Below are 17,857 nucleotides of genomic sequence, written 5' to 3'. Positions count from 1 at the left end.
GTGATTTGAGCCAGCGCTGATGCATGAGCACTGAAGGGCTATGCCAGATGGCGGACCTGGCCTGCAAACGACCATAAAGCAAGTTCTGTAGCTCTTGGCATCAGGGCTATGGGCAGCTGACCACTTTGTGGACTGCTGAAGAGGAGCCCAGATTTCATCCATTGATTTGTTTGTCTCCTGGGGTATCTCCAGAAACAAACCCTAAGGAGGAAGTGATGTGGGGATTGGGGACTGATACTTGATTACAATCCTCTCTTCCAGCTCATGGACCATGTAGCAGATTGGTTCTCAGCTCCTTCCTTGACTTGCTTTGTGATCGTGAAATCTCCTTCTGCCCAGCTTTTCTCATGTGCAAAATGACTGCAGTGGGATTGCCCGCTTTCCATGTTACTTTAGCCAGAGGCTCTGCATGGGCTTTACTGGAAGGTGTGAATTTAGCTTTCTTGATCTCTGACTAGCTGGATGTACCCCTTCTGCTCAAATGGAGCTTTTTAGTTTGAGAGAAGGGTTGCATTTGTTGCTATGTATTTCACAGTGTCTTTCTTACTCTCACAGATATTTTTTTTTAAGTATGTTTCTGATATGACTGAAATAATTAGAATCCAAAGGGATAACACATACCTAGGTTGCTCACTGCTGCCTCTGGCATATACGTGAATGAGGGGGTGTAATGTTAATGGGATTTGAAGATCTTGCCTGCCCCTTAATGGGCCTCACTTGGAGCCCAAGAGAAGCTTGATTAGGAGAGGCTTGTTTTTCAGGAAGGCCCACAACTTTTGTTACTTTGCAATTAAGCAGTGGGTCACGAGGATTGTGATGCCTTCTGACCCTGAAGAAACATAATATATATATATACACACACACACACACACACACATATACATATATAACATATATTCCGAAGTTAGCATTTTACTTTGGGGCTTACTCATGGGAAGAGTGTTCCAGTGATGCAGCCAGATGAGACTCTAGGTAGCCATTAAGGAGCCCCTCCCCTTTGAAAACTGAGATGTTGGTGCTTTTCTCTCTGGTACTTATGTATATATGTATGTATGTATGTAATGATCAGACAGTTAGATCTGTCTGTTGATCTGTGATATATGTATTATTTGGTCAGATGGTTAGAAGTCCTGTCTGTTGGTCTTTATGCTATTATTTCTGCTTGTAATTTCTGTTTGTATTTTCTCTGAAGTTCAGGGTGCTGACTTTTCCCCCTGAACTAAGTAAATGATATATATGTTTGATTAAAGTAAAATTGTTGGTCCCGTTTGAATTGTTTTCCTTTAGAAAAGCAGATCAAAGAACTTGTGCTAGCAGCCATCCTGGGCATGCTATGGTGCTTGTGTTATGAGGCAGGGGGGGAGGGGGGGCAGGGAGGAAGATTACCAGAAGTGTGGGGTTAGGGCTTGAGAGTCTTTCTTCCCAGCTTAAGAAAACACTTAGTGCCCCCTTGTTCCACCATCATTATAGGCAAATAAATTTCAAGGGAGAGATCCCTTCTCAATACATATAAGGCTAGCCAGAGGAAAATCAGATGGTGTAGTGGGTAGAGTGTTGTATTTTGAGGTTAGAAAGACCTGAGTTCAAATCCTTTTTCAAACATTTACTAGCTGTATGTTCCTGGGCAGGTCACTTAACGTGTTTAAGCCTCAATTTCACCATTTGTAAAATGGGAATGATAATAATATTATCAACCTCACAGTGTGAGGATCAAATGAGATAATACATGCAAAGTACTCTGCAAATCTATAGGCATTATATAAATTCTAGTCATTATTATTATTATTATTTTTATAAACTCTGTAATAAAGTCAACTATGTCCATCATATTCTGTACAGGTTTCCATTACTCTGAGGAAGTCCTAAATGTCTCTTTATGTCCCCAGGGCCTATATCAGGGTCTTGCACACATTAAAGCTTTAATAAATGTTTGTGACGTGAATAAAGTGGTCAAGAAAAATCTGCTCAGAAAGAATAGATTGTGCATGCATGCATGGTGTAAGAGAATTGAAGAGGACACTAACATTTTTCTTTTTCACATTCACATTAAGGACTTTCAAAATGGTTGCTCTACATGAAACTGCTTTAGCCACCTTAGTTGAAATGCCCTGGCAGGGCCAAAAACAGGCTTTTAGCATTGGCCAGATGTTGACGTCAGCTCTTCTTGCAATATCTCAAAAATGCCTGTCAAATACACTTTCAGGAACTGAAAGAAACAAGTTCCATATTATTGTGAATAATGAAGAGAGATGCAGCCTTCCCACCTGACTCTCCACCCAGGACTAAAGAGAAGCCAAGTCACAGGGTTCTGCTTTCTAGTGATTAGAATGAATTTTCTGCCCATGATTAGTGCATTTCCTTTTTTTATAATGTGTATATTTATTGATGATGGATCTTCCAGGTTTGACAATCTTAATCTAAAAAAAAAATCTTAATTTAGTCATACCTTTACCCATCCGTATATATTGCTGTGTTCGTGGAGCAAAAGACTAGCTTTCTGTCAATGAGACTACTACTGGATTTGTTTTTGTTTGATTTTTTTGGTGAAAGTCTTCCCATTTTTCCTTTTCTTCCCTCCTCCATTCTGTGTCAGAACCAAAGCTTCCCAACACTGGTTTTGTGACATTTCTAATTTGCCTTCAGTTATTTCAGAGAATTTCAGGAAATTCTCAAAACAATTTTACTTCACTTTTTTTTTTTTTCAAAAAAAGGTATATATCACTTAGCCCTTTTAGGAAGAATAGGAGAGGTGTCATGAAATCAAATGGTTGATAGTGTCATTTCACAAAGGGTGGATCTGGGAAGACATCAAAAGAAATAAAAAGTCAAGAGTACACCAGAATTTGTATAAAAGTTGATTAGTAGAAGCCTCTAATGTAACAGAAACAGGTTTATGTACTGAAAAAGTTTTTTTTAATTAAAAAAAATTTTTGGCTTTTATTTTTTGCATTGGTCTTGCAATTGTTTTAAAACCACTCCAATCTGGGAACCTGTCAAATCTGAGTCATCAGTCTAGTAAGGTCTTTGGTCAGTGATGTGATGACTGAGTGGGTCATGGCTTTCTGCATAAAAACAATAGCTAACATTTATATAGTACCTACAGTGTGCAAGACATTGTGTTAAACATTATACAATGGGGCAGCTAGGTGACTCAGTGAATAGAGTACCGGCCCTGGAGTCAGGAGGACCTGAGTTCAAATTCGGCCTCAGACACTTAACACTTAAACTAGACATGTGACTTTGGGCAAGTCACTTAACCCCAATTGCCCTCCAAAAAGCAAAAGAAAAAAATTATACAATTATTGTCTCATTTGATCCTCACAGTGACCTTGGAGATAGGTGCTATTATCTCCATTTTAAACCTAAGGAAACTGAGGCAAAAAGAAGTTAAGTGACTTGCCCAGGGTCACACTGCTAGTAAGTATATGATGTGGGATTTGAACTCAGGTCTTTATGATTCAGGCCTAGAGCTCTATTGCACCATCTAGCTACCTTATGAGTCACTGATGTCAAAGACTAATTTTTTTGTTATGAAAAATTATACACATCTTAATGTGAATCAATTCTCCTTCATCCTTTCCTGTTGTAAGATGGGTTTTTTGGGGGAGGGAGATTTTAAACACCATTGAGATATTTGTTCAATATAATCACTCCCAGTTCCTGGGCATGGTTGATTTGGAGAAGAGAAGACTTAGGAGCACATGAGAGACATCTATTAAGTATTAAGGCTTGGGGGATAGTTGTCCAGTGATGAATTGCTGCTCAATATCAGAAAAATCTTTCTGCCAATTTGAGTTGTTTAAAAGTAGATTGGGGGCAGCTGGGTGGCACAGTGAATAGAGCACCAGCTCTGGAGTCAGGAGGACATGAGTTCAAATCCAGCCTTAGACATTTGACACTTATTAGCTTTGTGACCTTGGGCAAATCACTTAACCCCAATTGTGCAAAAACATTTTAATTTTATGAAATAAAAATTGATCAATTGTCAAAGGATATAAACAGGCAACTCTCAGGGGAAGAAATCCAAGCTATCTATAGCCATATGAAAAAGTGTTCCAAACTATTAAAAAATTGTATTTGATCCTTAAGGCAATAGAAGGCACTAGAGTTTATTGAATAGTGGGGTAACATGATTAGACCAGCACTTTAGAAAAATTACTGGTTGCTGAATGGAGGATGGAATGGAATAGGGAGAGACTTGAGACAGGCTAACCCACAAGTAGGTTGTTGTAACAGTCCAGGCGTGAGGTGATGAGGGGCCGCACTGAAGGCAGGGTCAGAGGAGAGGAGTGTATTCAAGAGGTGGAATTTATAGGCGTTGGCAACAGATTGGAATTGGGGGGAGGGAGTGAGAGATAGTGAGGAATACAGGAAGACATAGGTTGTAAGCCTGAGGGTCTGGGAGGACAATGTTGCAAAAAAAAAAAAGTAGATTGGGCTGCTGTGGGAGGTAGTAGGTTCCTCCTTCTCAGGGGTCTCTAAATGAGGTCTGGATGGCTACTTGGTAGGGAGACTGTGTGTGTGTACACACACACACACACACATGCACGCACGCATATATGTGTGCACACACATGTATGCATGCGCACACATGTGCACAGACGTGCATGCATGAATTCATGCATATATAATGTATTATAGAGGGATATAGTTCAGACCTCTAAGATTCCTTCCAACTTGAATATTCTATAATTGTGTGCATGCTGTCTCAGAGCTTCTTTGGGATCATCTAATTTCCTTGAAAGCAGCCGGATGGCTCAGTGGATAGAGTACTGGGTCTAGAGTCAAGAAGTCAGATGCTTAATAGATGTGTGACACTTCACCTCTGTTTGCCTTAACCCACTTGAGAAGGAAATGGCAAACCATTCCAGGGTCTTGCCAAGAGAATCTCCTGGACAATATTGGTGTGCTGTGGTCCATGGGGGTCATAAAGAGTTGGATGTGACTGAACTGTAATTTCTCTGACTGTTCCCATTCAGATAATCTGGAAAGCTTCACTAGGCAGAAAACATGACTGGTTTTCTTTACAGCTTAGAACTTATATTAGAGCCCGTGGAAAATAACACAACAGTAGGAAAAGTTTTCCCCAGGGAGAAGTACAGCTTCAGTCACTTATAGACCATGATGGTTACAGCTCCCTTTCCAACAGTTTCATGATCCTCTTGTGGCTTAGTCTCTATTATTTGAGTCACATCTGCCCAGACCCTCAGCCCACAGTTCTCCTCAGCTCACAGAAGGTGGCCTCCGACATCTTCACCTGCAGGCTCAGTGTGGGCGAGGTCTGTCTTAGGTTCTCCTTGGAGAACTCCAGAGCCAGAACTAGCATCAGGTTGCTAGGCTATGCCCCATGTGGCAACATGGGATACCAAGGGATACAATTTCCTTCCTCTTGTGGAGAACTTGTCACCTGATAAGACTTGCTACCTTGCTTAGACTGGAGCTGCCATCATAGAGTTCTGTGGCCTTTATGCTCCTTTCCCAGAGTCTCCTTCCCATTGTAATGGACCTGTATCACAGGAAGGCCCAGGATCAATGTGTGGAAGACCTCTGAAGTGACTGGGGTCTGGTGGAGGGGTGGTTGCTTTGGAGGTACTTCTTCCCCTCTCTTGTAGTAAAATTTTTTAGGGCACATTCTCTTCCTTTATTTAAATTAAAGAACCATTTGCTGATACTATAATAACATATCCATAGAGAATTATGATAGACACAAACTGTATTTCATAGGATGAAGAGACCAATGAGTTTGCAATCATAAGACTTAGGTAAATGCTGGCTCTGATACTTACTGTGTGACCTGAAGAAAGTCTCTGAATCTCTCGTGGCCTCAGTTTCCTCATCTATAAAATGAAGGAGTTGGATTAGATAAACTCTAAGGTCTCTTACAAATTTTTTTCATCTTTTTAATGGTTATATTCTTTAAAAAATTTTAAAGTATCAAGCATTTATTTTTTCATTACATTTCTATAATTTTAATGGCTTGGAACATTTTTTCATATGGCTATAGATAGCTTGGATTTCTTCCCCTGAGAGTTGCCTGTTTGTATCCTTTGACAATTTATTAATTTTTATTTCATAAAACTAAAAAGTTTTGTACAAACTAAACCAATGCAGCTGAGATTAAGGGGGAAACAGTTAAACTGGGGAAAAATCTTTGCAGCAGATTTTTCTTCTAAAGGTTCTATCTTGGACCCTCTTTTCTTCTGTATATTACTTCACTTAGTGATCTCATCAGCTCCCATGCATTTGATTACCATTTCTGATGATTCTTAAATCTTCCTATTCTGTCCTAATTTCTCTGCTGACCTCCATTCTCAAATCTCCAAATGACTTTTCAGACATCTTGAACTGATTATCCAGTAGACATCTAAAACTCAGTATGTTCAAAACAGACCTCATTATCTTTTCCTTGAAACCCTCCCTACCTCCTACCTTCCCTATTAGAGAGGGCAATGTTATTCTCCCAGCCCCTCAGGCTCACAGCCCTACGAGTCTTCCTGTATTCCTCGCTATCTCTCACTGCTCCCTCTCCCCCATTCCAAGCTGTTGCCAGTGCCTATAAATTCCACCTCTTGAAAACCCTCCTTCTCTCCTCTGACCCTCCCTTCAGTGCAGCCCCTCATCACCTTACGCCTGGATTGTTACAACAGCCTACTTGTGGGTTAGCCTGTCTCAAGTCTCTCCCTATTCCATTTCTTCCTCTATTCCGTCACCAGTAATTTTCCTGAAGTGCTGGTCTGACCATGTTATCCCCCTACTCAATAAACTCTAGTGCCCTCTATTGCCTTAAGGGTCAGATACAAAGTCCTTGATAACCTAGCCGCCTCCTACTTTTCTAGTCTTCTTAGAGCTTACTCCCCATCACATATTCTTTGATCCAGTGACACTGGTCTCCTCAGTGTTCTACCAGCCAGACTCTCCATCTCTTGGCTCTGAGCACTGTCTCTGGCTGTCCCCCTTCTTATCTCTGACTACTGGCTTCCTCCAATTAAGCGCCATTTTCTCCAGGAAACCCTTCCCCACCCCTCTTACTTTTCGTGCCTCCCCTCTCTTAATTGCTTCCTCCTTGTCCTCCACGTAGCTTGTTTGTGCGTATGTGTTTACTTCTTGTCTCTCCTATTAGATTGTGAGTTCCTTGAGAGCAAGGAATGACTTTCGCCTTTTTTTTGTATCCCCAGCATTTAACACAATGTCTGGCACGCAGTATGTGCTTAGTAAATGTTTATTGACTGGCTGTTAAAGGCCTCTTACCCTATGAATTGATCCAGATTTTATAAGGATAAGAACCATCCGCATAATAAATTTACTAATTTGTGAAATGAGGTAATAATTAGAACTTGCACATCTACCTCCAAGGATGGTTGGGAGGAAAGTACTTTGCAAAATGTAAAGAGCTATCTGAATGTGTTGTAACCTCAGCTGGTATCCAGAGCCCCATGACAGAGAAAGACACAAGTAGAAAAGATGTATTTGAGGCTCTGGAGTCAGGAGGACCTGAGTTCAAATCCAGCCTCAGACTCTTAACACTTAATAGCTGTGTGACCTTGTACAAGTCACTTAACCCCAATTGACCCTCAAAAAAAAAAGAAAAGAAGTATGTTATGTGGGTTACTATAAAAGGGCTGCTCCATTTTGTAAGTGACAGTGAATGTCCTTGAAGCTCCAAGATGGGCCTCGGAGATCATATCGTCTCAGCCATTCGTTGGAGAGATGAGGAAACTGAAGCCCAAAGTGGGGAATTGACATCCTCATTATCACATGGCTGGTTAGGACATGGGACTTAGACTTAAGGCGCTTGGGTCCTGGTCGTGGATCAGCAGCTCTTAGTCCCGCGCTGGGGTCCTTATGAGGCAGTTATTGAAGGTGCCTTGTCCTTTTGTTTTGTTTTGGTTTGTTTGTTTGTTTTTGAGGTCACTAGACGGTGTAGCAGGTAGTGAGTGCATGGCACTTGGACTCAGGAAGACCTGATTGAAAGCTCTGCCTCAGACATTAGCTGTATGACCCTAGCAAGTCATTTAATCTCTGAGCCTCAGCCCCTTCATCTGCCGAATAGGAATCATAATGACATTTATCTCACAGACTTGTTACGAGATTCAAATATATGTAAAATGCTCAGCACACTTTAAAACATGATGCAAAGCATCATTATTATTACTGTTATTGTTTATTACTATTTCCATCCACTCTCCTGTTGAAATATAAACAGGGACTAGGCTTTTTACAAAATAGATGCTCAACAAATATATGTTTGATGAATGAAAATGGATGAATGATCAAATATTATGCAGATACTTATTTCTTACAATGTTTTTAAAGTACCTAAAATAAAGACTCTCATCCCACTATTACCAGGAAAGAAATTGAAGTTGACGAGAAGAGTAACTAGTGACTAGCCGCCCACTGTGACGGAGTGGAACTCGTGACTCCCTGCTGTGTCTCTGGTGCAGATCATCAGAAAACAGTCTCATTAAGAGGGGGCACGTTCTCCTTCAGGTTTTAAGTTGATCAGAGTCTCCTTTGATGTAATTCTGTGTTTCTTTTTTTCATTATTTCAACGTGCTCAAAATTGTGTTCATCACCAGAGCACTGGGACGTGGAAACAGAAAATTACATCTGTGTCAAAGAATAATAGGAAATGATGGCAGGCTTATTAGAAAGGATATTTACTTCATTACTCCAAGGATCTGTGATTTCATTGATGAGGATACTCCCTCCACCGAGTCTGATCACACCCTCTTATTTTGCTAGGAGAATTAATGAAGCCAAAAGTTTCATCACCCTGCTTTCTACCTAGTGATGAGCCCTTCTGGCCCTCTTTAGATTGGCCCTCAGACTACAGATAGACAGTCCCATCACCAGGTTGGGCACTTGTGTTGTTGGGTGCTAGTGATATATAGACAAAAATGAAATAGGTTTGGTCCTCAATAAGCTTAGATTCTCAATAATTCTTAGATTCACATGTATATACACAAATGTATGTATATGTATATATATGTACAGGTACACACATGTACATGTGTATATATAAAGACTTTATATGTGTTATATCTGTATATGTTGTATATATGTATTTTTTGGGGGGTGGCGAGGAATATGACACTATCACAGGCATCTAGGTGTTACAGTGGCTAGAGTGCTGTACGTGGTATCAGGAAGACCCAAGTTCAGATCCTGTCCCACATAATTACTTGCTGTGTGACCTTGGGCAAATCACTTAATCTCTCTGAGCTTTAGTTTCCTCATCTGCAAAATGGGGACAATGGCATCCACCTCACAGGTTGTAAAGATAAGTGAAATAACATATAAAGTATATTAAAAAATTCTTCACAAACCTTAAAGCACTATGAAAATGACTATATAATTATTATTGTTGTTCTAATTGCTTGTCTGGGGCCATGCATTTTACTAAGGTCTGAGGTCAAGTTTGCACGCAGGTCTTTCTGACCCCCAGGTCCAGTGCTCTATCTCCTGGGCCACTTAGTTGTTGCTGAAATTATATAATAATAATAAATTAATTTTCTTTTTAGTAATTCAGCAGTAATAAATTAATGATTTAATAATACAATAATCATTAAAACAATAACAACAGTAATAATAATAGCTATTATTACTAACTGGATGGATAGGGAAAAACCTCTCTATCTTCTGTGCTACCTGGTTGCTGCTGCAATTATAGAATAAAAATAATAAATGAATAATAATTGTTGTGGTTACCCGCTAGGCAGACCAGGAAAAATTTCACTTGGAAGATGACTTGAGTTGTTTCTAAGGGATCCTGAAAGGTGGAGTGAGGAGCAAACGCATCCCATGCAGAGGGAACAACCAAGGCAGAGACGCAGAGGTAGGAGGTAGAGCACTGTGTGGAAGGAACAGCAAGAAGACTAGTTTGGATGTGTGCAAGGTGAGAAAGTAAAGGCCGGTGAATCAGTTGGACCTGATTATGAAGGGAGCTTGAGGAGGGCGATGATATGGTCACATCTGGGATGTAAGAAGATTCCTTTGGCAGTTTAGTGGCAGGTAGATTGGAGAGGGGAGAGCCTTTAGGCAGGGACACGAATTAGGAGGCTTTTGCAGCAGTCCAGGAAAGAGCTAAAGAAGGCCTGAACTAGTGGGGTGGCAATGTGAATAGAGAAGGGCATGCCTTCAAGAGAAGATATGGAAGGAGAATCAACAACATTTGAAAAACTTCCTCACTGTCTGGGATGAGGGAACTTGAAAAGTTGAGAATGCACCAAGATTATGAAGAAGGTTGTGGTGCCCTCGTTAGAAATGGGAAAGTTTAGAAGAGGCCTGTGTTTGTGGGAAATGAAAATGAGTGTTGTTTTGGACCCATTAATGATAACTGCCACCATTTACATAGTGCTACTCTATGTCAGACCCTGTGCTTAGCACTTTATCAATATCATCTCTTGATTCTTACAACAACCTTAGGAGGTAGGTGCTATGGTTATAGCCATTTTATAGTTGAGAATATTGAGAAAGTTGAGTTCGATCTTCTTATTTCCAGTTTGAGATGTCTAAAAGGCAGTTGGGGAAGCAGGAGAGAAATCACCTGTATAGAGATAATCATTAAACCCAGGAGACCTGGTGAGGCAGAGAGAAAAAAAAGAGCCAGAACAGAGTTGACTCTAATGCCTCACTGAACTAGTGGGGTGGCAATGTGAATAGAGAAGGGCATGCCTTCAAGAGAAGATATGGAAGGAAGTAGGTGACCTTAGGTGCTTTTTATATTTTTAGACCCTGGGCTCTTGGAGGCTTAGCTAGCCAAGTGTAGGCAGTGTGAGGGCACACAAAACTAGAAATTCCAGTGATGCTTAAAAGGTTGAAAATCCCGAATCCCACTGCATATAGGACCTCTGGAATTTCTTAAGTCTATCATTCTACCTCAAAATAGGGCTTACTGAAACTGTCCCCTTAAGAAAGATCTTTCAGCTTTAAGCTCTCCTGGAAAAGAAACTTAATGGTCTTTTCTAGCCACCTATCTTCATTCCCATGCCATCAGCTACAAATAATTCAAAGCTATGTGTGGTACCATTTAAGAATGGTGAAAAATGAGGAGTTCATTTGGTTTCTGTGTTAGCAAAGGGAAGTGTAGACTCAGGATGGAAGAACGTACAAGACTGAAGGGAGAAGGGAAGGGTCTATGTGAGGAAAGAAGGGAAATGTAGAACTGACTAAAAAATGTCTGTGAATGATAGTAAAGTTTACTCTCTCCAGTCTAGGTCCCTGTTGCTACCATCCGTAGACTTCCAGGTCACTCTCCCTCATCTCCTAATATGGATAATCAATAATGATAATCAATAATCAATATATGATTTAGAGTGTTCTCTCCCCTGGTTATTGCCCCTTTCAAAGACCTTGGCCTTGTCTTTCCTCAACATCTTCAGATCCCCGGACCTCTATTTCTAGTCTATTTGGATCATCCATTCATTGAAGTAGCTTTTAATCTTCCTTTTCTCTCCTTTCTACTTTACTATACTTATCCAAGATGCCAAAATTCCTATTTATGGCTTTGTAGAACTCTGTTTTCCCCCCTACCACACTGTTGTCAGTGTTGGGAATTGGAGGATTTTCCCAATACTTACATCCAGGCTCCAAGTCCTCTCCACTTGGCTTCTCTCGCAGTTAAGTGATATTTTCTTCGCTGGGGAAGGGACAAATTCAGTCTTCAGGAGTCCTATCCCTTTACCCCAGATTTCATTCCAACTTGATCTTGAGCCCCAAATCCCTTATTGATAACTGGGTGGCTCCTTCTTCCTTCTGTTCCTCCAGCCCCACAGCCATTTCTAATTTTCTTCCCACATCAGAAATCATACCTGGTCTTCTTTGGCTTCAATATGTAGAGAAGGGAGACTGGATGAGAAAGCTGAGCCAGCCTTCCTACCCTGCCTGTTCTCCTTTCCCATGCTATGACCCTCCTACATACATATTAGTTCCTAGGGTGCTATAAAGATGAAGAAGATATGTTCCTTGCCTTTGTTTAATAGGAAAAATAAGACATGGATATATACATATAAGGCATAATGAATGAAATACAAATAAATGAAATACTCAATGAAATACAAAGTGCTGGTTCAGCAGAAGGATAGATCTGTTTTGACCCAGGGGACCAAGAAGTGATTTAACATTTTAAAAATTTTATTTGTAATTTATGAAAAAAATAAGCATTTCCATAATGTACTATAATAAAAAAAGATGATTGAATGTGAAACTGCAAATCTATTATGTACAACTTGCTATTCCTTTTATTTTTATTTTTTAAAGCAATTGGGGTTAAGTAACTTGCTCAAGGTTACACGGCCAGTTATTTCTGGGTGTGGTGCTGAGTATCTGAGGCCAGATTTGATCCAGGTCATCCCGACACTGGAGCTGGTGCTCTTACTCGCTGAGCCACCTGGCCACCCCTTATTCCTTTTAAATATATAATAAACTTATCATGTAAATGTTTTTCCTTTTTTTCCCTTTTTTTCTTCCCTCCCTCTACCTGCCCTAGAGATGGCTACCATTAGACACAAATATGTATGTATATATGTAAAATAATTCTGTACATATTTCTATTTGTCAATTCTCTTCTGGATTCAGATAGTGTCTTCCTTCATTTGGCCTTTATAGTTAATTTGGATTTTTATAATAGTCAAAATGACTTAGTCACTTAAAGTTGTCCTTAAAACAATATTGCTGTTACTGTGTATAGTGTTGTCTTGGTTCTGCTCATTTCACTCTTTATTAATTTACACATGTCTATTCATGGTTTCTTTAGGATCATTGAGCTCATCACTTCTTATGGCACAGTAGTATTCCATTACAATCATATACCTCAACTTGTTCAGCCATTCTCTAATTGATGGACATCCCCACTTTGCCACCATAAAGAGAGCTGCTATAAATATTTTAGAATATATAAGATCTTTTCCTTTTCCCCTAATCATCTTTGGAAATAGACCTAGTAGTGGTATTACTGGGTCAAAAGGTATAGCAAGAAGTGATTCTTGTGACTGGCAGTTGAGTTGGCTTCAAATGAAATATGGAATATGAAGCATTGGCTTCAATATGCTCTGAAACCCTTTCTGAATATTACTAGGTCTTCAAGGACTATAGAAATGGTAGTAAGAACAATAATTTTAGTTAAAAAATTATTCCAAGTGATTTCCACATGTTATTGCAAAGATTCTCATTTCAGGTCATCCTTGCAGTTGAGAAATAGGAACTGAAACTTTCTATTTTGGATCTTGAGTCCATCCTATAATGGGGGATTGGTTGAAGGAACTCAAGATATTTAACCTGGGGGTGGAGCCAAGATGGTGGAGTAAAAGCACGAACTTGGCATGGAGCTCCAGCTTCAACCTTCTACAATACCTGTAAAAAAATGACTCTAAACAAATTTTAAAGCTACAGAACCCACAAAGAGACAGAGAAAAACAAATCTCCCACTGAAGGCAGCCTAGCAGGCTGACAGGAAAGGTCTATCAGAGCATGCTGGGAGCTGAGTGTAGTCCCCAGTGAGCTGTGGTTCCGGCCCTGGGGTGGCCCCAGCCAGCACCCAGACCAGAGCAAACTCCAGGAGAGTGAATCACCAGTAGCTGTGGTGGTTTCCAGACTCCTCAACTCATAAACACCAAAGAGAAAAGAAAAGGTCAGTTGGGAATTCTGTTGTAAGGGTAAAGGAACAGTGCAATCTGGCCCCTGCCCCCAGGGCAAGAAGTGGTAGGAAGCACTGCAGTGCCCTGTGGCTGCTTTCAGAGCTCCTGGCCTGCAGATCATGGGGGGGGGGGGGGCAAGCGACCATTTAGAGGGTAATTGCTCTTGCTTTGACCTGCCTTGATCTGGATCACGGTCTTGGGTGGTGGTCCTAGCATGTGTGGCCAGTGAGCCAGAGCTTGTGGGGGCTGTAGAGAGGGCACCCAACTGTGGCAGCTGCAAAAACCCCAGCAATTACAGAATTACATTCTGTAATCAGAGTTCTATTATGGCAGAGAGCTCAAAAGTCAAGTAATTGGTAAGATGAAGCACAATCACACCGTACAATCATTTTTTTGGGACAAAAAGGATCAAAGCATGGAACTGGAGTAGGACAATGAAGGTTCCAATGAAAAGAAAAATATGACCTGATCATAGGCCATGGAGGAGCTCAAAAAGGATTTTGAAAATCAAGTAAGAGAAGTGCAGGAAAAACTGGGAAGAGAAATGAGAATGATGCAAGAAAATCATGAAAAGCAAGTCAACAGTCTGCTAAAGGAGACCCAAAAATTTTTTTAAGAAAATAACACCTTAGGGGTGGCCAGGTGGCGCAGTGATTAAGAGCGCCGGCCCTGGCGTTGGGAGACCCGGGATCGGTTCTGGCCTCAGATGCTTGGCACCCACACAAAATAACTGGCCGTGTAACCTTGAGCAAGTTAGTTAACCCCAATTGCTTAAAAAAAAAATAACACCTTAAAAAGTAGACTAACTCAAATGTCAAAAGAGGTCCAAAAAGCCAGTGAGGAGAAGAAGGCCTTAAAAAGCCAAATTTGACAGATGGAAAAGGAATTTCAAAAACTCACTGAAGAGAATAATTCCTTCAAAATTAGATTGGAGCAATTGGAAGCTAGTGACTTTATGAGAAATCAAAATACTATAACACAGATCCAAACAAATGAAAAAATAGAAGGCAATGTGAAATATTTCATTGACATCCACTGACCTGGAAAATAGATCCAGGAGAGATAATTTAAAAATTATTGGTCTACCTGAAAGCCATATTAAAAAAAAAAAGAGTCTAGACACTATCTTTCAAGAAATTATCAAGCAAAATTGCCCTGATATTCTAGAACCAGAGGGCAAAGTAGAAATTGAAAGAATTCACCCATCACCTGTTGAAAAAGATCTCCAAAAGAAAACTGCTAGGAATATCATAGCCAAATTCTAGAGTTCTCAGGTCAAGGATAAAATATTGCAAGCAGTCAGGAAGAAACAATTTGAGTATTGTGGAAACACAATCAGGATAACACAAGATCTAGCAGCTTCTACGTTAAGGGATTGAAGAGCTTGGAATATGATATTCCAGAGGTCAAAGGAGCTAGGACTAAAACCAAGAATCATCTGCCCAGCAAAACTGAGTATAATGCTACAGGGAAAAATATGGTCATTCAATGAAATAGAGGACTTTCAGGCATTCTTGATGAAAAAAACTTGAGCTGAACAGAAAATTTGACTTTCAGATACAAGAAGAAAGAGAAGCATGAGAAGGTAAACAGGAAAAAGAAATCATAAGGAACTTATTAAAATTGAACTATTTATATTCCTTTATGGAAAAACAGTAATTGTAACTCATGAGACTTTTCTCAATATGAGGATAGTTGAAGGGAATATATATGTATATATGTATACATACATATATTTGTATGTATAGGAGGGTATATGTATGTATAAATATGTGAGTGTGTGCATATGTGTCTACATGTATACATAGACAAAGCACAGGATGGGTTGAATATGACGGGATGATATCTTAAAAATAAAATTAAGAGGTAAGAGAGGAATATATTGGGAGAAGGAGAAAGGGAGAGATAGATTAGGGTAAATTATCTCATAAAAGAGGCAAGAGAAAACTGTTACAATGGAGGGGAAGAGCAGGAAGGTGAAAGAGAATGGGTCAACCTTACTCTCATTGAATTTGATTTAAGGAGGGAATAACATATACATTCAATTGGGAGCCTTACCCTAAAGGAAACAGGGGGGAAAGGAATAAGGGGGGTGGGTGATAGAAGGGAGGGCAGATTGGGGGAGAGTGTAGTTAGAAGTAAACACTTTTGAAAAGGGACAGGGTCAAAGTAGAAAATAGAATAAGTGGGGAGTGGGATAGGATGGAGGGAAATGTAGTTAGTTAGTCTCTCACAATATAACTACCATGGAAATGTTTTGCGTAACTACACATGTACAACCTATGTTGAGTTGCTTGTTTTTCCAGTGGGGGTGGGTGAGGAGGGAAGAAGGGAAAGACTCTGGAACTCAAAGTTTCAAAAAACAAATGTTAATGAATGTTACATGCAACTGGGAAATAAGATATACAGGCACTGGGGTATAGAAATCCATCTTGCCCTACTAGAAAGTTGGGGGGGGGGAAGGGGGAGGATATAACAGAGAACAGATTGGGGGAAAGGGTATTCAGTAGGCTTGGTATTTTGGGGTGGGGGTTAGAGGAGAGATGGGGAGAAAAATTTGTAACTCAAAATCTTTTGGAAATGAATGTTGAAAACTAAAAATAAATAAATTAATTAAAAAAAAGATATTTAGCCTGAAGTAGAGAAGACTCATGGAGAACAAAACAGCTGTCCTTAATGGGCAGTCAATGGGAGAGGGTTGAGACTAACTCTGTTTGACCTTAGTAGGTAATATCAGGGACGCTGGGTAGAAGTAGTAAAGGGGGAGGTTTAATGGTTTAATTTTTATTTCAATAAATGCATCCTCATAATTGGAGTTGCCAATAAGTTGAAGGGGCTGGCTCAGAAGGCTGTGGATTCCTCCCCATTAGAGGTCTGTAAGCAGAGGCTGAATGTCTACCTGTTGGGTATTTTGTAGCAGTGAGTTCTTTTAAAATATAGGTTGGATGACTAATATGGAAATGTTTTGCATGACTACACATGTATAACATATGTCAAATTGGTTACCTTCTCAATGAGGGGTGCAAGGAGAGAGGGAGAGAATTTGGAACTCAAAATTTTAAAAACAAATGTCAAAAATTGTTTTTACATATAATTTAGGAAAAATAGAAATTTAAATAAATAATTTAAAAATATAAGAAAAAATAAATATAGGTAGGACTAGTTGGCCTCTGAGGTTTCTTCCCCTACCTGATCCCATCTATGTAGTGCTTTTTACTTTAAAATTTTAAAAATTCCCTTTTTTGCCATTATGAGCCTGATGAATATACCCACAAACACAAACATTTCCATATATTAAAAAATATAAAAGGATTGCATATGATTTTGTGAATCTATTATATTCAGTTCATTTTTCATTTTTTAAAGTATACATTGTTTGACTTGGTAATTCTCATATTGTTCTACTTGTCCCTGTTCCTTCTACTCTCTTCTTTCTTAGTTTTAAATTTGTTTTTTCAATGAACAAAAACCAATTTTCTCTCCCTCCCATCTCCCCCCATCATTGGGAAAGGGAAGGGAAGAGAATAAGCATTTATTAAGTGCCTCCTATCTGCCAGGCACCTTGCTAAATGCTTTATAAATATCTCATTTGAATTTGGGGAAAAACAAAAATCATGTAAGAAATGTGCATAGTCATTAAGCAAACCAAAATCCTGCATTGGCCATGTCCAGAAATGTGTGTCTCATTCTGTTCTCTGAATCTGACATCTCTCTTTTAGGAGGTGAGTGTCATGTTTCATCTTGGATCTTCTGGAATCATGGCTGGTCTTTGTGTTGGTCTTTCGAAGTTGTTTATTTTTATAATGTTGTTGTTATTGTACAAATTATTCTCCTGGTTCTGCTCATTTCACTCAGCATGAGTTCATACAGGTCTTTCAAGGTTTCTCTGAAAATTATTTCCTTCATCATTTCTTATCACACAGTAGGACTCCATTATATTCCAATACCATGATTTGTTCAGCCATTTCCTAGTTCTCCTCCGTGTATTTAAAAAAAATTCCATTAATGTTCCTATTGTTCTTCTATATCTCTGTCATCCCCTGTTGTATAACAACCCCTCCCATATACACACACACCTCCAACCACCACCACGATAATAAGACATCTTTTATGACAAGTATAGGCAAAGGTTGGTTTATTTTTTCTTTTACAAAGCATTCCCACATGCATTTTCTTTTTTGTTTTTCTTTTATTTATTTACTTTTAGTTTTCAACATTCA

General features: G+C 39.6%; 1 protein-coding gene across 3 annotated transcripts in view; it reads left to right on the top strand.

Annotated features, from left to right (window-relative positions):
- The window catches only part of ARSB (arylsulfatase B), a 305,283-nt gene that overhangs the window by 11,630 nt on the left and 275,796 nt on the right, over window positions 1-17,857 (top strand). The window lies entirely within an intron of this gene.

This window comes from Petaurus breviceps, unplaced genomic scaffold, assembly GCF_028583685.1.
Source record: "Petaurus breviceps papuanus isolate PSGF00001 unplaced genomic scaffold, PetGlider_PUasm1.0 229, whole genome shotgun sequence".
NCBI lineage: Eukaryota > Metazoa > Chordata > Mammalia > Diprotodontia > Petauridae > Petaurus > Petaurus breviceps.
Note: the sequence above shows the minus strand (reverse complement) of the source record. Positions and strands in the feature narration are given on the sequence as shown.